Genomic DNA, 20,094 nt, shown 5'->3' on the forward strand with positions numbered 1-20,094 from the left:
ATAAAAAAGACTGCTTTAAGGGAACTCCCCATCTAATGGGGGAGATAGTACGCAAACAACTATGTATAAAAAACAACATAGATATACAATAAATTGGACACAGTCTCAGAAGGCATTAAAATTAAGAACTAGGGAAGGCTTCATGCAGAACTTTAGTTAAGACCTGAAGGAAGTCCTAAAGGAGAGAGAATTTTCCATTTTTGTGAGTTTCATATTTAAAAGAATTCAATACTTTTTAGTGTGTTCAACCTTCTGTTAATGACTCTCTGCATATTCTTGAAGGGTGTATCATGTAGAGGGGGGCTGGATCTACATTTAGATGTAGACATGTAGATGTCCTTAGATGTAGAATCTAAATACAGAATGTTTCTGTATTTGACTTATTATGAAGCTAGGAATGAACTTAAAGTTTGAGAGGTAGACAGATTTTTCGCCTTTTAAAAAAGGTGAATCTAAGGACCTGGATCAATAATATGTTATCTCTGCCATGGCTACTTATATCACTTAGAAAAGTCACTCTTGCACAAGTCAACTTTTCTCTTCTCTAAAATGAGCTAGTAGATCTAGATAACCTTTAAAGGTTCCTTTCAACTCTACAATGACATTCATATAATATGCCCAATCTGCTGCTAGACCTATCCTCAACCAAGTCCAAACTGGTTGTATTTACCAAAACTTTTGGTTTACCAATATACTTTCTAAAATCAAGTTTGCTGTTGTTCAGCTGTTTTCAGTCATGACTCTATTTGAGTGTTTCTTGGCAAAGACACTCCAGTGATTTACCATTTCCAATTCAGGATTGCTGCCATCTAAAAAAAGATCCATAGGAGAAGAATATTCATTTCTGGTCTGTCCATTATTATTTTAAACTTTTTAGTGGTGTCAACTGATTGGTATTTAAGAAAAATAGGTTTGATAAGGTTTACATTGAATGCAATCTCACAGGATATCTTCTTTAAGATTAAATTTGAAAATATAAAGCAGGAGAAAAATTCACAGTTATTGTGAAGAAAGTACTTCAGATCAGGATTGTTTTTCTCATTAAAAAAATGACTCTTCATTAAACTCTCTCTCCTAAAAGGCCAATTCCATATTAATGCTCTAGAAAATGACATTGCCTATGAAATCAATAGAAAGCCCTCTTCTATTTTATAGATGAATTCATCCTATCTATATTCATGGTTTTGTTCATTGTATTTGCCCCTCTATCATATTGTCATATAGTTTTCCCCCTACTTCCTTTTTATCCATGGTGGGGGGGGAATGGGCAAAGAAAATAATGAGCTGAATATAGAACACTAGAGAATAGTCTGATTCTATTTCTCTGTGCATGCTTCCTAACTCTCAGAAGAAAGACAATGAATTAAATGTACAGAATGAGACATACAATTTCAGACATATCTAATGTGTGAATTTATTTGCTTTACCATAATTTTTTGTTTTAAGGGAGGGCTGGGAGTGTCAGTGGTGATTTGTAGTGTTTTTTTAGAATTAATTAGAAAGATTGAAAATGATAACATTGAGAAAAAGTGTTACTCTTGCTATTGGATTTGTATCAGATTTTAGATTGGACATAATAAAAGACATTATCAGTAATCATTGCCTATGGTAACCAATTCCTACATTAAAACCACCATTAGCTTTCCACATTCAAAGAAAAGGTAATGCATCTCAGCTTTTCTGAATTAGATTCATGTACTCTGACTGGAAATATTATTTTCCTGACTAATATTAAAGACTCAGTTTCCATTTATCTTCTCTCAACCTTCTTCCTACCTCATTGCCCCCAAAAAGTTTTCAAACATTCCTGGTAAAATAGAATGGATGGCAGCTACCCAAACAATTGAATCTCACTATCCTTCCCTGGAAACGGGAGCTGAGAGAATAGGAAAATGAATTCTTTCAAACATAGGTCCCCCTGGGGGAATGGAGACCTAATTTGGGGAAGGGGGATAGCATACTGGTTTCTACTTACATATCCAAGGGTGCAAGATGCTATCTTGATGAGGGACAGACAAGATTGAAAAAGGGAACATACTGAGCAATGAGGAACAGCTGAGAGCTACAAAGAGAAGGCTGCACTTGTGTATAAATAGAAATCTAGCTGCTACCCTGATGAAATCAGACCAGATGTTTCTCTGATGTCTCTGTTTGGCCCTTTGGTTAAAAAAAAAAAAGTACAATTTTGCTAAAATTAAACCATAGGGCCAAGTATGTGGCACAAATACTTTAAAACCTATTAATATGCAGAGAACTGAAACAATCTTGCTGGAGAAATATTCAACTAAGATAATGTCTTCTGAAATCACAATTATTATGGTCAGCTACAAATATACCTACTGTATCTGGGCAATTTTCTATAAAGATAGAATATTGGGCTGTATGGTAAGGATCTAATTTCATCAGTTCCCAGTCCCCACTTCATATACTCTGTGTCCTAACTCTCAAACTGTATGGGACCCAACTCTGGACCACACAAGATCCCCAGTGTAACACAGATGGCAAACAAGTGCCTGGATGCCTATTTTCTAAAAGGCATAGAAATTAGAGCCACACACACAGGAAAAAAAACTAGGAAGACAACAGGGGAAATCCCAGACCACCACAGTTGAACTACCAGAAGCTTCTGAGAACCTTACTTTCAGTTCTTCTTCCCAATTTCTTATATGTTACAGGAAAATCTCTCACAACACCATAGTTGAGCTCTCCACAGCACTTTACTCCTGAAGGCCAGGGAGAGCTGGCTGAAATATTTATTGGGTCTTCAAAGTTTAAATGTACATTTCTGGAGCACAGAGCCAGCTGGACTCCTGTATCCCTGCTTATTTAGCCATCACAGCTTACTTAGATAATTTTCTTGATTCTTACTTTAAAATTATCCATGCTTCTCAACTTTCACCCTTTCTTCTTGGGTAAGGAGGTTGTTGTTTTTCTTCTTTTTTCTCAGAACAAAAGATTCTCCAAAAGACTTTTCCAGGTGAAAGAAAGTAGCAAATATCAAAAGGTAGTCTTCTAACCAATTTCATGCCTGGCCTTCAGAATCATCCTCTATTAGGCAATGAAAGTGGTCTCTTTGCTGCATATAAATAATGAATTGAGGTCCCTTAACTCTTATTGACCATGTTAACTATCATTCTGACAAACCTGGAGGATATTCAGATTTAAGTTAAAGAATATAAAATAACAGAGATTGCTAGGTCTTGTGCTGTAATTTGTGTTATGGGGATGGAAATATTGGGGGATGCTAAATGACCATCAATAAAATCTATCAAAAACCAAAACAAATTCTGGCTACCTATCTTCAGTAAGGGGTCTTCTATTCTCTATTTTTAAAAAATATTTTTAGTGATATTTTTTCTTTTTTATGTCATTTATATCCCCTCTATTTCCCTCTCCTGGAGAGCCATCTGATGTGATAAATAGTATTTTTAGAGAAGAAAAAAAGAGTCATTACAACTGGTTGGTGCATTGAAAAGTCATGAAAACATGGGCAATGTGTAACATCCATGGATTCTTTACAAAGGGGTAGGTTGGGATATCTTCTCATACTTCTAGAATCTATTAATATATTTTCAGGTACATTGCTAGGCCTGTATCAGGGTCTGTTGGGTGCTGAAATACTGTTGTTGTACTGACAGAACAGACAATTTCCATGTTCCTAGAATGTCTCTGAAATAGATGGTGTGTGGAAGGATGGTGTGTACGGATTCCGGCATAGACAAGTAATGTGTAGCATCCCTAGTCCTGCAGCAAATATATAGAATAGTAGGGCAGGAACCCCTTTGTTCTTTAATTGTCCCTTCTAACTGGTCACTGATCAGTGGATAGTACATGGCTGTTAACAATAGCAACCGAATTTCTATTTTCCAGGATCCACTGGAATTTTATTGTGAATTACAGTTCCCTGAGAACAGTGGAAGTCCACACAAATTGACTATGATTTGTTTTGGGGTTTTTGTTTTTTGTTTTTGCTTATTTGTTTTCGGTTGTTGTTTTGCAAAGTATTTTATGCAGGGTCTTGCAGCTAGTAAGTGTTAAATGTCTGAAGCCACATTTGAACTCAAATCCTCCAGACTCCAGGGTAGGTGCTCTATTCATCTTGACTATGTTTTTGAAAGAATTGTCAGGCTATTAATGAACTAATAGTTTGCAAAATACTTTGTTGTTTTGCAAAGTATTTTATGCAGGGTCTTGCAGCTAGTAAGTGTTAAATGTCTGAAGCCACATTTGAACTCAAATCCTCCAGACTCCAGGGTAGGTGCTCTATTCATCTTGACTATGTTTTTGAAAGAATTGTCAGGCTATTAATGAACTAATAGTTTGCAAAATACTTTATAAATATATCATCTTATTTTCCCAACAGCTCTAGGAGGGTAATGTTATTATTATCCATTTATTACAGATGGGCAAACTGAGGCAAACAGAGATTAAGTGACTTGCTTATAGTCACATAGGTAGTAAGTGTTTGAGGAGTGATATGAATTTAGGGCTTCTTGATTGCAGGTCCAATACTTTATCCCCTGTGTCACCTAGCACTCCCTCTTCACCTCAATCTCTTAGAATTAAAACATACTTCAATACAGCCTATATTGCTAAGAAGTTGGAGTGTATGGGATGATCAGGGAGGACTAGCGCCTAGGGGGTGAAATTTTGCTTATCTACTTTTGGTGTCCACCTTCACCCAACTCTCACCTGTGGTTTCCACAACAGCCACACTCTGGTAAACCATCTCTGCAGGTTGAGGGAACCTGACAGGTCTCAAGCTTGTCAGTGAGTTAGGGGGATGTCTATCCTGTCCAGTATAAGTGAAAAACCGAGAGTTGAGGAACAAAGCATCTGTAATTGAGATAACAGGGCAATAAATCTGTCCCCTGAGGAGATTTTCCCAGAGATCCATGAAAACATTTTTATAATTTTAAGAACAGACAGCATGAAAAAACAGGAGTTGATCATGAGACTATAATGGTCCTTGAAAATCCAAGCAAGAAAAGCCATTTTATTCTGGCTGTTTTGCCCATCGTGACCCAAATCCTAATGGAAGGGGCAAGAACACTAGAAGCTGAGATCCAGATTTAGGTGGGATCGCCCCAAGGAAACATTCCTGGGTGAAGGGACCTAGGGTGTGGTTCAGCTCAACCTAATCTCATTATCTTAAGGATAGGAATGTAAAAACCTTGATGGAATGTTGACATTGTCAGGATGACTAAGAGGCAGTTCATAGCATAATTGGTACTAATAATTTTCTGTCATTACATTAACAATTAATAGTTTTACCTATCCCAAGCTTATAAAGACTTCCCCTGGCTGGATAAGAAAGTTTGTTCCACAAGCCACTAAGGCAACTAAAGAAAGTGCTGTGGAGGGGTTGGAGCCTGATTAAATATGGAAGACACCAAAGTCATCCACTGCTTCCCGGGCATTCCCCAGTTAATGCTTGCTTGGATCTGACCGTTGGACATCAGTGACTGGAAGAGAGAGGGCGATTCTGCCTCAGTTGAAAATTCACACATATGTCAAGACATCATCCATGATGTCATCAGTCTCTCTTCAAAAACGAAGGACAAAAAATAACATTGCATTAAAGCTATAGCATTTATTCAGAACACCCTCCGAATACATCCATACATACATTGCTCTGTGACTTGAGTTGTTTAGTATCATGAAATAGATGTGTAACTCAAGGTGGGTGACAGCATGGTACAATGTAGAAGAGTACTAGCCTTGTAACCAGAGGACTTGGCTTCTAATTCTACTATAATTTTGGTCTAGTCACTTAACCCTCATTTAAACCTCAGTTTCTTCATCCATTAAATGAATGAATTGGACTAGACTCTGAAGACTCTCCAGCTTAAATTCTATGACCTTATTCCTAATTTAACAAACATTTATTTAAAACCTACCATGTGCATGTCAATGGAGCAAGGAAGCAAAGAAAAACTTAAAATAGAACTTATGCTTAGGAACTTTTGTTCCTTCTCACTTCTCTTGGAATTTTCTTTATTGGGTAAACTCAACACTTCCAATGGGTTTAATTATCATCTCTATATAGATGACTCCAGATCATTAGCCTCTTAAGCTCCAGCCCCTTATCACTAACTGTCTATTGAAAATCTCAAATTGTAAATCTCAGACTGGAGATCTCAAATTTCATATGTCCAAAACACAACTTATCTTTTCTTCAAAATTCACCCTTTTTCTGAACTTTCCTGTTACGTCAAAGAAAATTCTCTCCTCCAGAGTCATTGGATGGAGAACAGCAAGACAATTCTTCTCATTCACTCAGGATGACAACTTCAGTATTGATCTCTGCCTCTCACTCTAAGCCAACATATCCAATCCAATGCCAAATCCTACCCATTTTTATATCCACATTTCTCTTATCTGACTCCTTCTTTTTACTTATACTCTCTAGCCCAGACTATTACATGGGTCTTCTAATTGTTCTTCCTGCTACAAGTCTCTAATTACTTCAATTCATTTTCCACACAATTGCCAGAAGGAGTTTCCTCAAGGATATCTTTGACCATGTCATCTCCCTACTCCACCGACTCTAGTAGCTCTCTCTCTATTGCCTCTAGGACGAAGGATAAAACCCTTTTTTGTATCTTAAAAGTCCTTTCCATCAAACCATCTCAACCTATCTCTCCAGCCTCTTTATGCATTTTCTCCCTCCCACTCTCCATAGTCCAGTCAAACTGGCAATCCTCTTATTCCTCATATAGCTCTTTGCTTTTCATTTCTGTCCTTTTGCCCCAATTCATGCCCTTATCTGGAAAAACAACAACTAGTACTTAATTTAAATTCGCACTTTAAGGTTTATCTTTACTGGCTTATGAAAGGACTCAACTTTCTTGAGGAGCCTCTTTACTAGGAGCTCCTCTTGAGGAGCGCACTTTACTAATATCACACTTGATCCTTACAACGACCCTGGGAGGTAGGTGCTATTATTATCTGAATTTTACACATGAACAAGCTGTGGCAAAATAATAATAATAATAATAAAATAAAAATAAAAAAGTACTGCCCAAAGTCACACAACTAGTGAGAGTTGAGACCAGATATGAATTCAGATTTTCCTCACTCCAAAGCCAGCAATACCACCTACTACTCCTTCCTCACATCTCCTTTTTAGAATTCCTATGGTTTTTCAAAACTCAGTTCAAGAGCCATGATCCACAAGATATATTTCCTTATTTGTCTCACTTACTTATATTTCCTTTCTTCTCCCTTACCAAAGTTATCTTCTATCTATGGAACATTATAATTTAGAGAGAACCCCCAAAAAGAAGGTGATCACACCTTCCCTGACTGCTCAAAAAAGGAGTGAAAACACCAAAGGAAATGGGAAATCAAATCAGATTAGGGGTTTCTGAAGGGGCTCATTTGAAACACGTATACATAAATCCATCAATATGGGAGGTATTACACATAATTACATAAGTTACATAAGCACATAGTAACATAACACAGGCTAGTTGTGATGTAACAAATAACATGAATCAAAATGAGGATTTATACATGTCCATAAGTCTTAGAAATAGTCCAAAAGGAATCTATTGTCCATTACTTCATGTGCCAGGAATCTAATAATTCCTGCAAGTTTTGAAGTCTCATCAACAATTTTTCATCTCAAGGAATGCAATGATTCCTGCTGTTTTTCAAGTTCTGCAACAGTCTTTATCAACAATTTTTCATCTCAAGAAATCCAATGATTCCTGCTGTTTTTCAAGTTCTGCAACAGTCTTTATCAACAATTTTTCATCTCAAGGAATCCAATGATTCCTGCTGTTTTTTCAAGTCCTGCATACAGTCTCATTATCAGCCATGCTCTTTTAGTGTCAGATGTTTCTTAGATATTCTTTGTTTTGAGCTTTTCCTCCTTTTCTATCTCTCTCCAGGTGCTCATTGCCACCCATCTGTTTCCTTTTCCATCTGTAGGAATATAAGCAAACCCTTTCTCCCAGGCAGTTAACCTATCTAGTCCCTTCTATTTACCACTTTCTAAATCTCTCCTCATCATCTGGCAATTACATTGGAGCTACCTGTATTCTCCCCAATTGTAATCCCGTTCTGCCATATGATTGCTTTTTGCCTGTTTGATCACAATAGAGTCCTGACCTTCTAAAGGCTCTCTGGGTGTAAACTCAGCTGCCATCATGCCCCACCTGTATTTTGTTTGATATCTTGGAATTGGGCCCTGCTTCTCATTTTCCTGGGTCAATCTACATTCTGAGGCCCAGTGGAAACTTTGGTTGCATTTTGGACATGGGGTTTTAGGTTTTATTCTCTCACCCTGTCCTCTCACTCTATCTCTATATCTACACTGAGCTCTAAAATGTCCTATTTTTCCACATTGAAAACATCGATGAATTTCTCTAGAAGTCCCTTGTCAAGAGGGACTCTGCCTTCCCGTGTTCATCATAGTCTGAGTATAATAAGCATTTGTGCCCACTATAGCACAGCATCTTATAATCTCCTCTAAAGGAACATCTTTGTATAGTCCCCATAATTCTTTTACAAATCTCATTGGCATTTTCCTTAGCCAGATGTCTGGTTATAATTTTTTGTAGCTGCATTTTCTCCAATAGTTCTTATGACAGCTGTTTGCAAACGTCCCACAAAATCCACAAAGGGTTCATTGGGACTTTGCTCTATTTTTGTGAAGGCTTTACCTCCATCTTTCTCTGGAAGGGAACTCCAAGCTTTTATTGCAATATCAGTGATCTGTTCATAAGCTGTTGTGGGGTAATTAATCTGTTCTGAATTCTCTCCATACTGACCTTCACCTGCTAGTTGGTCAAAAGTGACTATATTAGCTCCTGTTTGCCTGTTTCACTGGGCTTGAATCCTACATAATTCATGATAATTCTACATAATTCATAATTCATGTCCTTGCTATGGATTTCCAATCACTAGGGGTTAGGATTTCATAAGCCAAACTATCTAGTAACATCTTAACACAAGACAACGTAACCCCATAAAGAGTGCAACCCTTTTTCAAATCCTTAATTTTTTCCAAATCAAAAGGAGTGTATCTTCGCCTTTTTTGACCTGAAGAGTCAAGCTCTTCAATCACAAGGTATGCATTTATTAAATCAGATACATCCTATCTTTCATTTTTTGCCTTAACCAATGCTTTTTGTAATCTTGTCATAGGCTGCTTAATAGGTGGTTTTGTTTGTATCACTGCCTCACCCCCTCCTCCTTCTCCCGCCATCCCTGTAGGGTTAATTGAGGGAGGTAGGTCAGGGGATGAGAAATGCTCCTTTTGTAAAGTGCCACACTCAGAATTGTACTTAACTCCTTTCTTATCTGATTCTTCATCCTTTTCACCTAGTTAGTTGGCACTTCCCCCTTCTGCTCTTTCTTCTTTTTCCTTATTCTAACTCTTATATAATTTCCTAAAGCCAGTTGTATTAAATTATATGTATTAAGTGTGTTTTTGGAAATTGAGTCAGATCCATTTTTATTATAGAATTGACATAGTTGCTCTCCTACTAATTTCTACTCCTCTAGATCCAATTCTTTTTCCATAGAGAAATAAGGAGATATGTACTGTACGGTCTCTAAAAGTTCAATGATCTGCTCCCAAATTGTAATCAAACCTTGGCTTTTCGTAAGCCTGATAATGTTCTCTACACATTTTCCTTGAAGAGGAAAAGCAGGCTATTTTCTAAACATCTGTCCCATTTTAGCTGAAATACTATTTTAGCCCTTTAACAAAAAGTTTCCTTGTTTGTTTTTGTACTCACTCTAATTTCTGGGTCGAGGATACTTTTCCACTGGATCAGGATCATGTTTGTTCCACATTTGGGCGCCAAAATGTAATGTTTTTCTCTAAATTATAATGTTCCTGGGAGCAGGTTTCTTTTCAGTTCAATAATTCAGTTCAGATTCAATAATCACCTCGAATGCAGCCAGGAGTTAAAGTCCAAATCCTTTATTGTCTCTTCCAAAATCTTATCTCCTTCACTTGGGGTTCGGCTAGTTTTCTGGAGGCCTTCTGGATCCTGGTTTCAGTGTTCTCCACAGGACAGCCTGCCACCACTTCTCTGTCTTCCTTCATTCTGCCCGACTGCCTTCGCTGGCTTGTGAATCTCCCAGAGTCCATCCTAGTTGAGGCTCCTAGCTTATATATGCTCTCTTAAAGGTGTGGATCTTGTAGAACTGTAGTAAGTACTAAGTACATCTAGAAAACTGTTAAGCACCCTGCTAAACAACCATTGTCTCTATCAATTCTACTGACTTAGCACCTTGTAAGAATTCTAACAGTGTCTATTTATTGGTATTTACATTTATATGTATGTTTGTCTCCTCTTTATATGCTTCTTAAAGGCAAAGACTCAATTTTGTCTTAGTTTCTTCAGTGCTTATATAGTGCCTTAATATGCTTAATAAATGCTTGTTGATTGATTGACATTCATACTCAGAACCAATGCCATGTGGAAGCAGAGAAATGCTTTTAGGTTTGCAAAGAACTTTCTAAATATTATCTCACTTGATATAACACTGATCTTGGAAGGTAGGTGCTATTATTATCCCTATATGGATGGTGAAATTAATTTTACAGAGAGCTTTGGTCACATCAGAGGCTCACAGTGAGTATCTGAGGCAGAATTTAAAGTCAAGTTTTCCTTATTCCAAGTCCAGCATCCTATTCACTGTGCCCTCTATTTCTCTGTATAAGGAGATATGAGTAGATAAGTTAATTTTGAGTAGGAATGATTTATTCTTTATACTTGAATCTTCAAGACCAAACATAATATCTACAACCTAATAGGTAACTAATTAAATACTTGTAAACTCATGACATTATTTTTTTAAAAAAATGAATGTTGAAAACTATCTTTACATGCAACTGGAAAAAAAATACTATTTACAAGAAAAAAAATACTTGTAGATTGAACTAGTGACGGGGCATACTAATTGTGTCATTTGGTTTTTACCTGTATTCCCTACCAGCAAAGAATAACGATGAAACCATATGCCTTCTCTTTGACATTATTTGGCTTATTACCACCCATCTCTGATAGTTCAGACACCTGGGTCTTCTTTATCTAGCAGTTCTACTAAAGCTATATTCTAGAACAAAAGTATCCACTGAATAGACACAAGAAGATATATTTCTCCTTAAAATGTGTTAGAACAGTCTGTAGGTAATAAGTCTCCTTTTAGTGAAACCCTATGTCTTTAGCATTACTATGATCTCTAACAAATCATTTTTGTTAGTGGAGACTAATCAGATGATACCAAATAGGCAACTGGGCAATGAGGTGATTATTTGATTTTTAGACTGCTCTGTCCTGGAAATCTTTGGGTAAATTCCCACACTGTACTGAGGATCATGCCTGAGACAGCCATCTCCATAATCCCTTGGGGAAAAAAAAAAAAGATATAAGTACCTTTTTCAAGGCAAATAAAACCTCTCCTTTTTGTAGTTCCCAAAGGAATGTAGAGTCTTTACATAAGTTATTCCAAAGGCAAATATAAATTTTCCCAAATAAAACACTTCAGTATAAATTGCTGAGAGAAATTGAAAGTTCCTCAGAAGATTTTACTTCCCAGATTGCTCCCACACCACAGAATTATGGGTATGCAATGAGAGTACTAGGACTCCCATTCTAACTGACTTGTCCATTGAAAAGATTTTAATTCCTTGTCTCCAGTTCCTGTTCTTATTTTTTGTGCTCTGCCTTATAAGATACCATGATTTGGTCCCCTATTAGATCTTCCTCACATAGATATCTGATCATGTGCCAAACTTCCATAAATACATGTCTCCCTGTCTCTGTCTGTCTCTTCCTCTTCTCTGTCTCTCTCTGTGTGTCTCTCTCCCCTCTTTTTCTGTCTCTCTGTCTCACCCTATCTATATATCACTCTTTCTCTTACTCTATGTCTCTGTCTCTTTCTCTCTGTTTCTCTTCTTCTCTTTCTCCCTCCCTCTCTCCTTTCTTCCCTCCTTCTCTCCTCCCTCCCCTCCGTTGTTCCCTTCCTTCTCTCTCTCTCTCTCTCCTTACTTCTCTCTCTCTCCCTTCCTCCCTCTACCGCCCCTCCCTCTGTCTTTCTCTCTCTCTCTGTCTTTCTCTCTCAACAAATGTCCCTCAATCTGCTTTTTTAGTCATCCTCGGCACTTAGTCTTTAGATCAGCCTTGATGTCTATGTAAGACACTATATGATTTCTATGTATTGCACCAATATAACTCAGTGACTTTTCTTCTCTCGGTGCTTCCAAGTCAACTTTTGTCAGTCTTTCTAATTTAGCCACTTGATTCCAATCACCATCATGTGCAGTAGTAATTTGTACCATATTCTTGGTTTAAGATAAGGAAAAGTAAGGTGCCTTGCTTTGACTGTTCTCCAACACTATCCCTATGTGTCTCAGCTAAAATGGACTCTCCTATTCTCTCTTCTTCCCAGAATTCTCAACTTCAAGGTCAACTTTGCAGGTCCTGTGAAGTCTAGGAAAGTCTATTCAGTTGCCATAGATACTCACAGCATCTTGAGTCTCCTTGGCATTACTCCCAGTCTGGCAAGCAAGGAGTTATATATATATATAAAGCTTTAAGAATTCCAAAGGATTTTGTATACATTACAGCTTGTAGGTCTAAAGCTTGAAGGGACTTCAGAGACCATCTAGTAAGCCCCTTTCCTTTTATAGATAAAAATAAAAACTGAGGTCCAGGAAAGTTGTCATTTTCACACAAGGTAAACCAGGATTGCTTACATCAAAAGTGGGATTTGATCTGATCAAATTTCACTCATGTAATTCTGTATTTTCACTTCTTTGCAAAAGTTGGAAACTGCTAGTTTGGAAGAAATGAAATTATTACCTAAGATTGGGATTTTGAAGGGTAAAATCTCTTGATATAGAGAGAATTTGCTGTGGTTCTTAAAGTTTGCTGCATATTTATACAAATTCATCATATACCTCTATTGCTAATTACCTTCTTGAAAAACCCCCTAAGAACATCCAGAGGTCATACAAATCTGCAAAGGGAAGTCCAGGTGCCCCATCCATGCTTTTTTTCTTGTTATTTATTCTTTACCTGAGCACCCTTTGATAGGTGAAGCAAAATTCTATTAGGAGAATATTACTTTGCAATGGAGAATTAGAAAAGCATTACAGGATTGATGAAGGACAAATTTTCCTTCTTTCAAAAAAAAGGGGGGTGGTGGAGAGAATGGATCTGAAAACTATAAGCCAGAGAAGCTTTATTTCAATGTCTATTTAAATTCTAAAGTACATTATTAAAAAGGGATGACTAGTGAATATCTAGAAAAGAAAGAAGTCATCACAAAGAGACAGCAAGACTTCATCAAAGACAAGTTGGGACAGAATAATGTTTTCTTTTTTGACAGTGTTATTAAACTGGTTGGATCAGGATCAGGGAAATGCTGTAGATATGGTTTGCCCAGGTTTTTCTGAAGCATCTGAAAAAGACTTTCATGTTATTCTTAGAGAAAAAAGACAGAGAGATTTGGGCTTCAGGAAAGTGCAATTAGGTGAAACTGGTTGAATAACTGAAGCCAAAGGGTAGACATTAATGGTTTCATGTCAACTAGGCAGCGGGTCTCCATTAAAGTGCCACACCAGGAATCTGCTTGGATCTCTGATATTTAACATTTTTATCAATGGCTTAGATAAAGGAATGGAAAGCATGGTTACTAAATTTGTAGCTGACACAAAACTGGGAAAGATAGATAACAGTATAGCTAACATCAGGTAATAGAATTTTTAAAAGTTCTTGCTGGGTTAGAATATTTACCTGATTCCAATAAGATTAAGTTTAATAAAGACAAATATAATGTTTAACAGGGGTTCAAGAAATCAACTTTACAAGTATTATATCAGGCCAAATAAACTCCATTTATGTGTCATTTTTTTTCTCCCAGTCTTCTCAAAATATCTTTGTCCATTGTGTTGATCAGTTAAGTCAAAGTTATCTATCTTTGCAGTATTGTTGTTATTATATAAATTGTTCCCTAGGTTCTTACTTCATTCTATATTCCTTCATACAATTCTTCCCAGATTCTTTGAATCTACTTCATTATTTCAAACTACAATAGCATTCCACTACATTTACATACCATATTTTATTCAGCCCTTTCCCAATTGATGTCCAGTCTCCTACTTTCCATTTTGCTACTGCACAATTATTTGCTAAGTTTGTACTTTTGCTCTCTTTCCTTCTTTTTTTAATCTTTCAGACCTACTAGTGGAATTACTAGGTAGTCATGATTTAGTGATTTTCTTGTGCATAGTTTCAGATTGCTTTATAGGATGACTAGATCAGTTTATAGATCCACTAATAATGAATTAGCATTTCTATTTTTCCCATAATCCCTCTGATATTTCTCATTTTTCTTTCTTTTTTTGTGTGTATTTTCAATCTTGTGCCTGTGAGATAGAAATCTTAGAGTTCTTTTGATTTATATTTTGCTATTTATTACTGATCTGGAGCCCTTTTAAAAAATATTGCTATAAAATGGATTCCTTTCTCTTACCTCATTGTCTTTTGTCAATAGTCTATAAGCATTTCTTAAGCTCCTACTATATAGGAACTGTGCTAAGCACTAGTATATAAATATGAAAAGACACAATCCCTACTTTCAAGGAGCTTACAATTTAATAGGGGAGGCAAAAACAGAAAAAGAAGCTGGAAAGTAAGGGGTAGGGAGGAGAATGAAGTATTCATCATGAGAGCTTCATGAAGTCCATCAGAGAAGTCCCAAAAGAGTATATGCAGGAGAGAAATGCTGTTAAGGATTAGGGAAAATTGGGTTTTCTTTTGGGATAGACGGGCCTGTTATGCATTGGTGGCCTAGATTAAAAAAAAGCTCACAGGTTAGTATATTTCTAGGTTTGTATCTGAGATATGATCTGAAGTCCTATCTGGGAAAGGCGGTGATGTGTTAACATTTAAAGTTGCTTCAGAGAGAGTAGGTGGCTATTATCTTTGGAAATTAATGAAGTCAAGCTTTAAGGTTTCTAGGTCAATTAAAATTCACCTGTTGAAAACTCTGACTAAAGGAAAAGAAACTAGTTGATTCTCAAATGCTTTTTAACTGAAAAAAAATAAATAAATAAACTTATTTTCTTTTCTCTAGGGGCCAGCTTTCTTCTGCTAAAGGAAGTTTGGTTGTTTGGGAATTCTTATTCTGAAGGAAAATCAAGCTAAAGATAACAGGAGTCATTTGCAGGGGCTAAAGCTGAGGTTTCCAAGGATTTCTAGCGAATAAGGAATTTGTTTTTACAATGAAACATGAATGTTCATAGAAGTTTTAATGATTTCTTTTACGATGTTAGAAAAAGGCGAAATAAATTTAAACTTTAGGGACACTTCAGTCAGTGCATTTATTAAGTATATATAATATGGCAGGCACTCATCTTAAGTACTGAGAATATAAAGTCCCCCCCCCCAAAAAAAAAACCTTTCACTGTTGGAGAAAGGCAAAATAAATTATTACTTTAGAGACATTTGGACTATCAATCAATGCATTTATTAAAGCGTCTGTAATATGCCAGACACTCTGTTAAATTGCTTAACAGAGCATATGCAAAAAAGCATATCTGAGGATATAAAGAAAAAAAATAAATAAAACACACCCAACAAAATAAGTCCTTCATTTCAAGGAGGGGAGATAACATTCAATCAATTGTGTACAAACAAGATATTCATAGAATTATTTAGAAATAATCAAGAAAGGAAAAACACTAGCATTAAAGGATATTAGGGAAGTCTTCTTGTAAAAGGTAGTGTTTTATTTTTATTTTTAACAGCTTTTTATTTTTTCCAAATACGTGGAAAGATAGTTTTCAACATTTATTTTTGCAAAACCTTGTATTCCAGATTCTTTTTCCTCCTTCCTTCCTTCCCCCTCCCCTAGACAGCAAGCAATCCAATATGGGTTAAATCTGTACAATTCTTCTAAACACATTTCCATATTCATCATACTGCACAAGAAAAATCAGATCAAAAGGGAGGGGAAAAAAACACAAGAAAAAACTAGCAAACAACAACAAAAAGATGAAAATACTTTACTTTGATTCACATTTAGTCTCCATAGTTCTCTCTCTGAGTGGGAAAGGCTCTTTCTATCACAAGTCAATTGGAATTGGAAGATGATATTTTAATTAAACTAGAAGATAGAGATACGGAGGAGAGAATTCTGGGTATAAGGTGTAGCCGGCAAATATCTTCATGATTGAGAGATACACATGGGACTATGTAGGAGAAGATAATAACAAGATTGCAAGCCTGGGTGACTGGGAGGATGGTGCTACCCTTTATTACAATAGGGAAATAAGGAAAAGGAAAAGGTTTGAGATAATGAGTTGTTTTGGACTTTAACGACTTTAAGATATCTACAGGATATCCAGGTGGAAAAACCTAAAAAGGTAGTTAAGAATTACAAATCTTGTTTGAAGGTTAGAACAGATGTTAGAGTTGGACAAATATATTTGAAAATCATCAGCATAGAGATGAAAAGTAAATTCTTGAGAACTGATGAGATTAACAAGTAAAATAGTATAGAGGAAGAAGACTAGAGAGCCTAGGATTGATCCCTAGGTGTTATCTGGCTATAGATCCGGTGAAAGAGATTGAGGAGTTCTACCTGTCAGACAGGTAGAAAAAGAACAAGGAAAGAGTGTGTCATCATAGAAATCAAAAAGGAAAATATCAAGAAGAAGGTAATTAACAAAGTGAAAGGCTATACAAAGAAAAATGAAGATGGAGAAAAGGCCGTTAAATATGGCAATTAAAAGATCATTTTTTAACTTTAGACAGAGAATTTTCAGTTGAATGGTAAGGTCAGAAGTCAAGAGATAAAGAGTTAAGAGAATAAGAGGAAAGGAAATGGAGGCATTGATTATAGATGGTCTTTAAGAAGCTTATATTCTATTGAGATGGGGGCAGAAATATAATATGTACACAATATATGTGTGTGATTAAAAAGGTTTGAATGGAGTTAGTGGGGAATCTAGGGTTACATCGGTATTTTGTGAATCCGACTTTGCTGGCTATGTAGAAAGCTCTCAGCTTTGATAATTCTGGGTCGTGTACAGATCACTACCAAGAAATCTTCTTTATCTGTCTTTGGAGTTGCATAATTTTTATTTCCCCCAAGTATGAATACTAGCTCGGATTCCTGTACCTATAGATTCTATTAACAAGTTTGAAGCCCTTCTGAAAAAGAGCTAAAATTGTGAAGCAAGAGAGTGAAAAAGGATGGCTCAGTGGATAGAGCATCAGTCCTGAAGTTAGGAGCACCTGAGTTCCAATGTGACCTCAGGCACTTAACACTTCCTAGATGTGTGGCCCTGGGCAAGTCACTTAACCTCAATTGCCTCAACAATAAAAACTAAAATGAGAGAGAGAGAGAGAGAGAGAGAGAGAGAGAGAGAGAGAGAGAGAGAGAGAATGGAGGAGAATGACACAGGTACTGTTGTAATTATGCACAAAGGTATATAAATTCAACATACAAAATAAACTAACCATTTATCAGAAAATGGATTTATTCCTTCCCTAGGGCCCAAGATCATACAGAGAATCTCAGAATCTTGGAATTGCAAGGGACTTCAGAAGACTTCATACCCCTTGTTATGTGGTGACTTCAGTGTAAATGCTTAAAACATTTGTTGAAATAAATTGAATTAAGGAACAAATGAGACCAGAGATTTGTAGGCTACAAAGAAGCTTCGTTTCTGTACATAATTAATACTTTCGGAAAAGAATAGGAAAATATTTTGGTAAGCACTAAATAAAATCAATCTCTCTCTCTTTTTTTTTTTTCCTTCTCTCTGTATCTCTTCCTGTCTCTCTTTCCCTCGCCACTCCCCCCCCCCCCCCCCCCCCCCCCCCCCCCCCAAGATATAAGCAATCTGATATAGGTTATACTTGTACAAATATATTAAACATACTTGTACATTAATCATATTGTGAAAGAAGAATCAGAACAAAAGGGAAAAGTCACAAGAAAGAAAAAAATTTTTAAAGTGAAGATAGTATGCTTCTCTCTGTATTCAGATTCTATATTTCTTGCTCTAGATATGTAGAGTATTTTCCATCTTGAGCCTTTTGGAACTGTCTTAGATCATTTTACTGATGAAAAGACCTAAGCCTATCTGAGTTGATCATCTTACGATGTTGCTGTAACTATGTACAATATTTTCCTGGTTCCGCTCACTTAAATCAATATCAGTTCGTATAAGTCTTTCCAGGTTTTTCTTCTCATCATTTCTTATAGCACAATAGTATTCTATTATTTCTATATATTACAATTTGTTCAGTCATTTCCTAATTGGCAGGTATTCTCTCAGTTTCTAATTCTTTGATGCCACGAAAAGAACTGTTATAAACATTTTTGTACATGTGGGCCCTTTTCCATTTTTTATGACATGAAAGTTATTCTTAAATGAACTGAGTATGTCAGATCAAATTATTAAAGATTAAAATTAATATGCTTAGAAGAAAAACTGAAATTGAGAAAAAAGATACGTGCAATTAAAATAACTTAAACTTCCTGTTTGAGAGTTATTGATGTCCAAAATGGGAATGGATGAAGGAAAAGTCTAGGACATAGAATATAATAATTTTATGTAGCAATTTGCTTTTTTAAACAATTTTTGCTCTCAAAAAACTTAAAAAAATTTTTTTTCTCCAAGTTATATCAAATTTTTTTTAGCATTTTTTACACGATTTTGACTTCTAAAATTTTCTCCCTCCCCTCCCTTCTTCAAAAGATGATAAACAGTTCAATACAGTATACATGTGCTATCATGTAAAACATATTTCCATATTAATCACAGTTATGAAAGAAGAAAAAGATCAAAAGGGGAAAGAAACATGAGAAAGAATAAAGTAAATGAAAAGAACGTGCTTCAATCTGCATTTAGGGTCCATTAGTTCTTTATTAGGATATGAATAACATTTTCCTTCACAAGTCCTTTATACTTGTCTTGGATTGTTGTGTTGCTGAGAAAAGCTGAGTAAATCATAGCTGATTATCACATGTTGCTGATACTATGTACAAGGTTTTTCTGTTTCTGCTCATTTCACTTTATATCAGTTCATATAAGTGTTTCCAAGTTTTTCTGAAATCTGCCTGTTCGCTATTTCTTATTGCACAATATGATTCTATTCCATTCATAACTACAATTTGTTCAACCATTCCCCAGTTCATGGTCATCCCCTTAATTTACAATATTTTGCCACACAAAAATGGTTTCTATAAATACTTTTGCACATGTAGGTCCTTTCCCCCTTTTATGGTCCCTTTAGGATATAGACAAAGCAGTGTTTCCTCTGGGTCAAAGGGTATGTACAGTTTGATCCCAAATTATTCTCTAGAATGGTTGGATCAGTTCATTTAATCAATGAAAGTCAATTGCTAGTTCTAGAAATCTGAAGAAACCTAAAAACAGAGGCAGTTCTGACAGTAAAGCTTTAACTAACTGCCAGTGAGAGAGATATAGCAGATAAGGACAACTCTAACTTAAAATGGAAACTCATTTGCAAAAATTTATGGGAAAAGATCAGGGGAGATTATGAGCAGTACACCCTCATAAAATAGTAAGAAGTAGCAGAGAAAAAAGAAAGCTTGACTGGGTACCAACATTGCACAGGTATCCTGAAGGCATTGAAAGATGAAACTTGAAGGAAGATAACAAAGACATAGAAAATCAACAAGATTTGTAAAGATTTTTGTAAGAAACTCTTTTTACCACCAAGCACAGTGGAATCTCTATATTTGGAGTCTAATATAATAAGAGTCCCAAATGTGACTTTTATGTTACATGTGACTATTTCGGAAGCAAAAGTAGTACTAGGGAATATCAGGTATGATATAAAACAGGGAAATGTATATTTGTCATTAGTTTCTAAGACAAAGAAATGTTCGAATAGAAAATTTGACAGGCTATGAATAAGCTAAATATTCTTCTTTATTGGGTGGAGGAGGAGGGAGAGCCTAAGAATTTGGTTTTGATTGGGATGGGGAATTTTTAGTGAGGAAAATCTCTTTACTTATGCAGATCAACAACTGCTATACAATTAGAAAGTTATAGGAAGTTAATTGAGGCATTGAAAACTC

The sequence above is a fragment of the Sarcophilus harrisii genome, chromosome 4 (assembly GCF_902635505.1).
Source record: "Sarcophilus harrisii chromosome 4, mSarHar1.11, whole genome shotgun sequence".
Taxonomy (NCBI): Eukaryota; Metazoa; Chordata; class Mammalia; order Dasyuromorphia; family Dasyuridae; genus Sarcophilus; species Sarcophilus harrisii.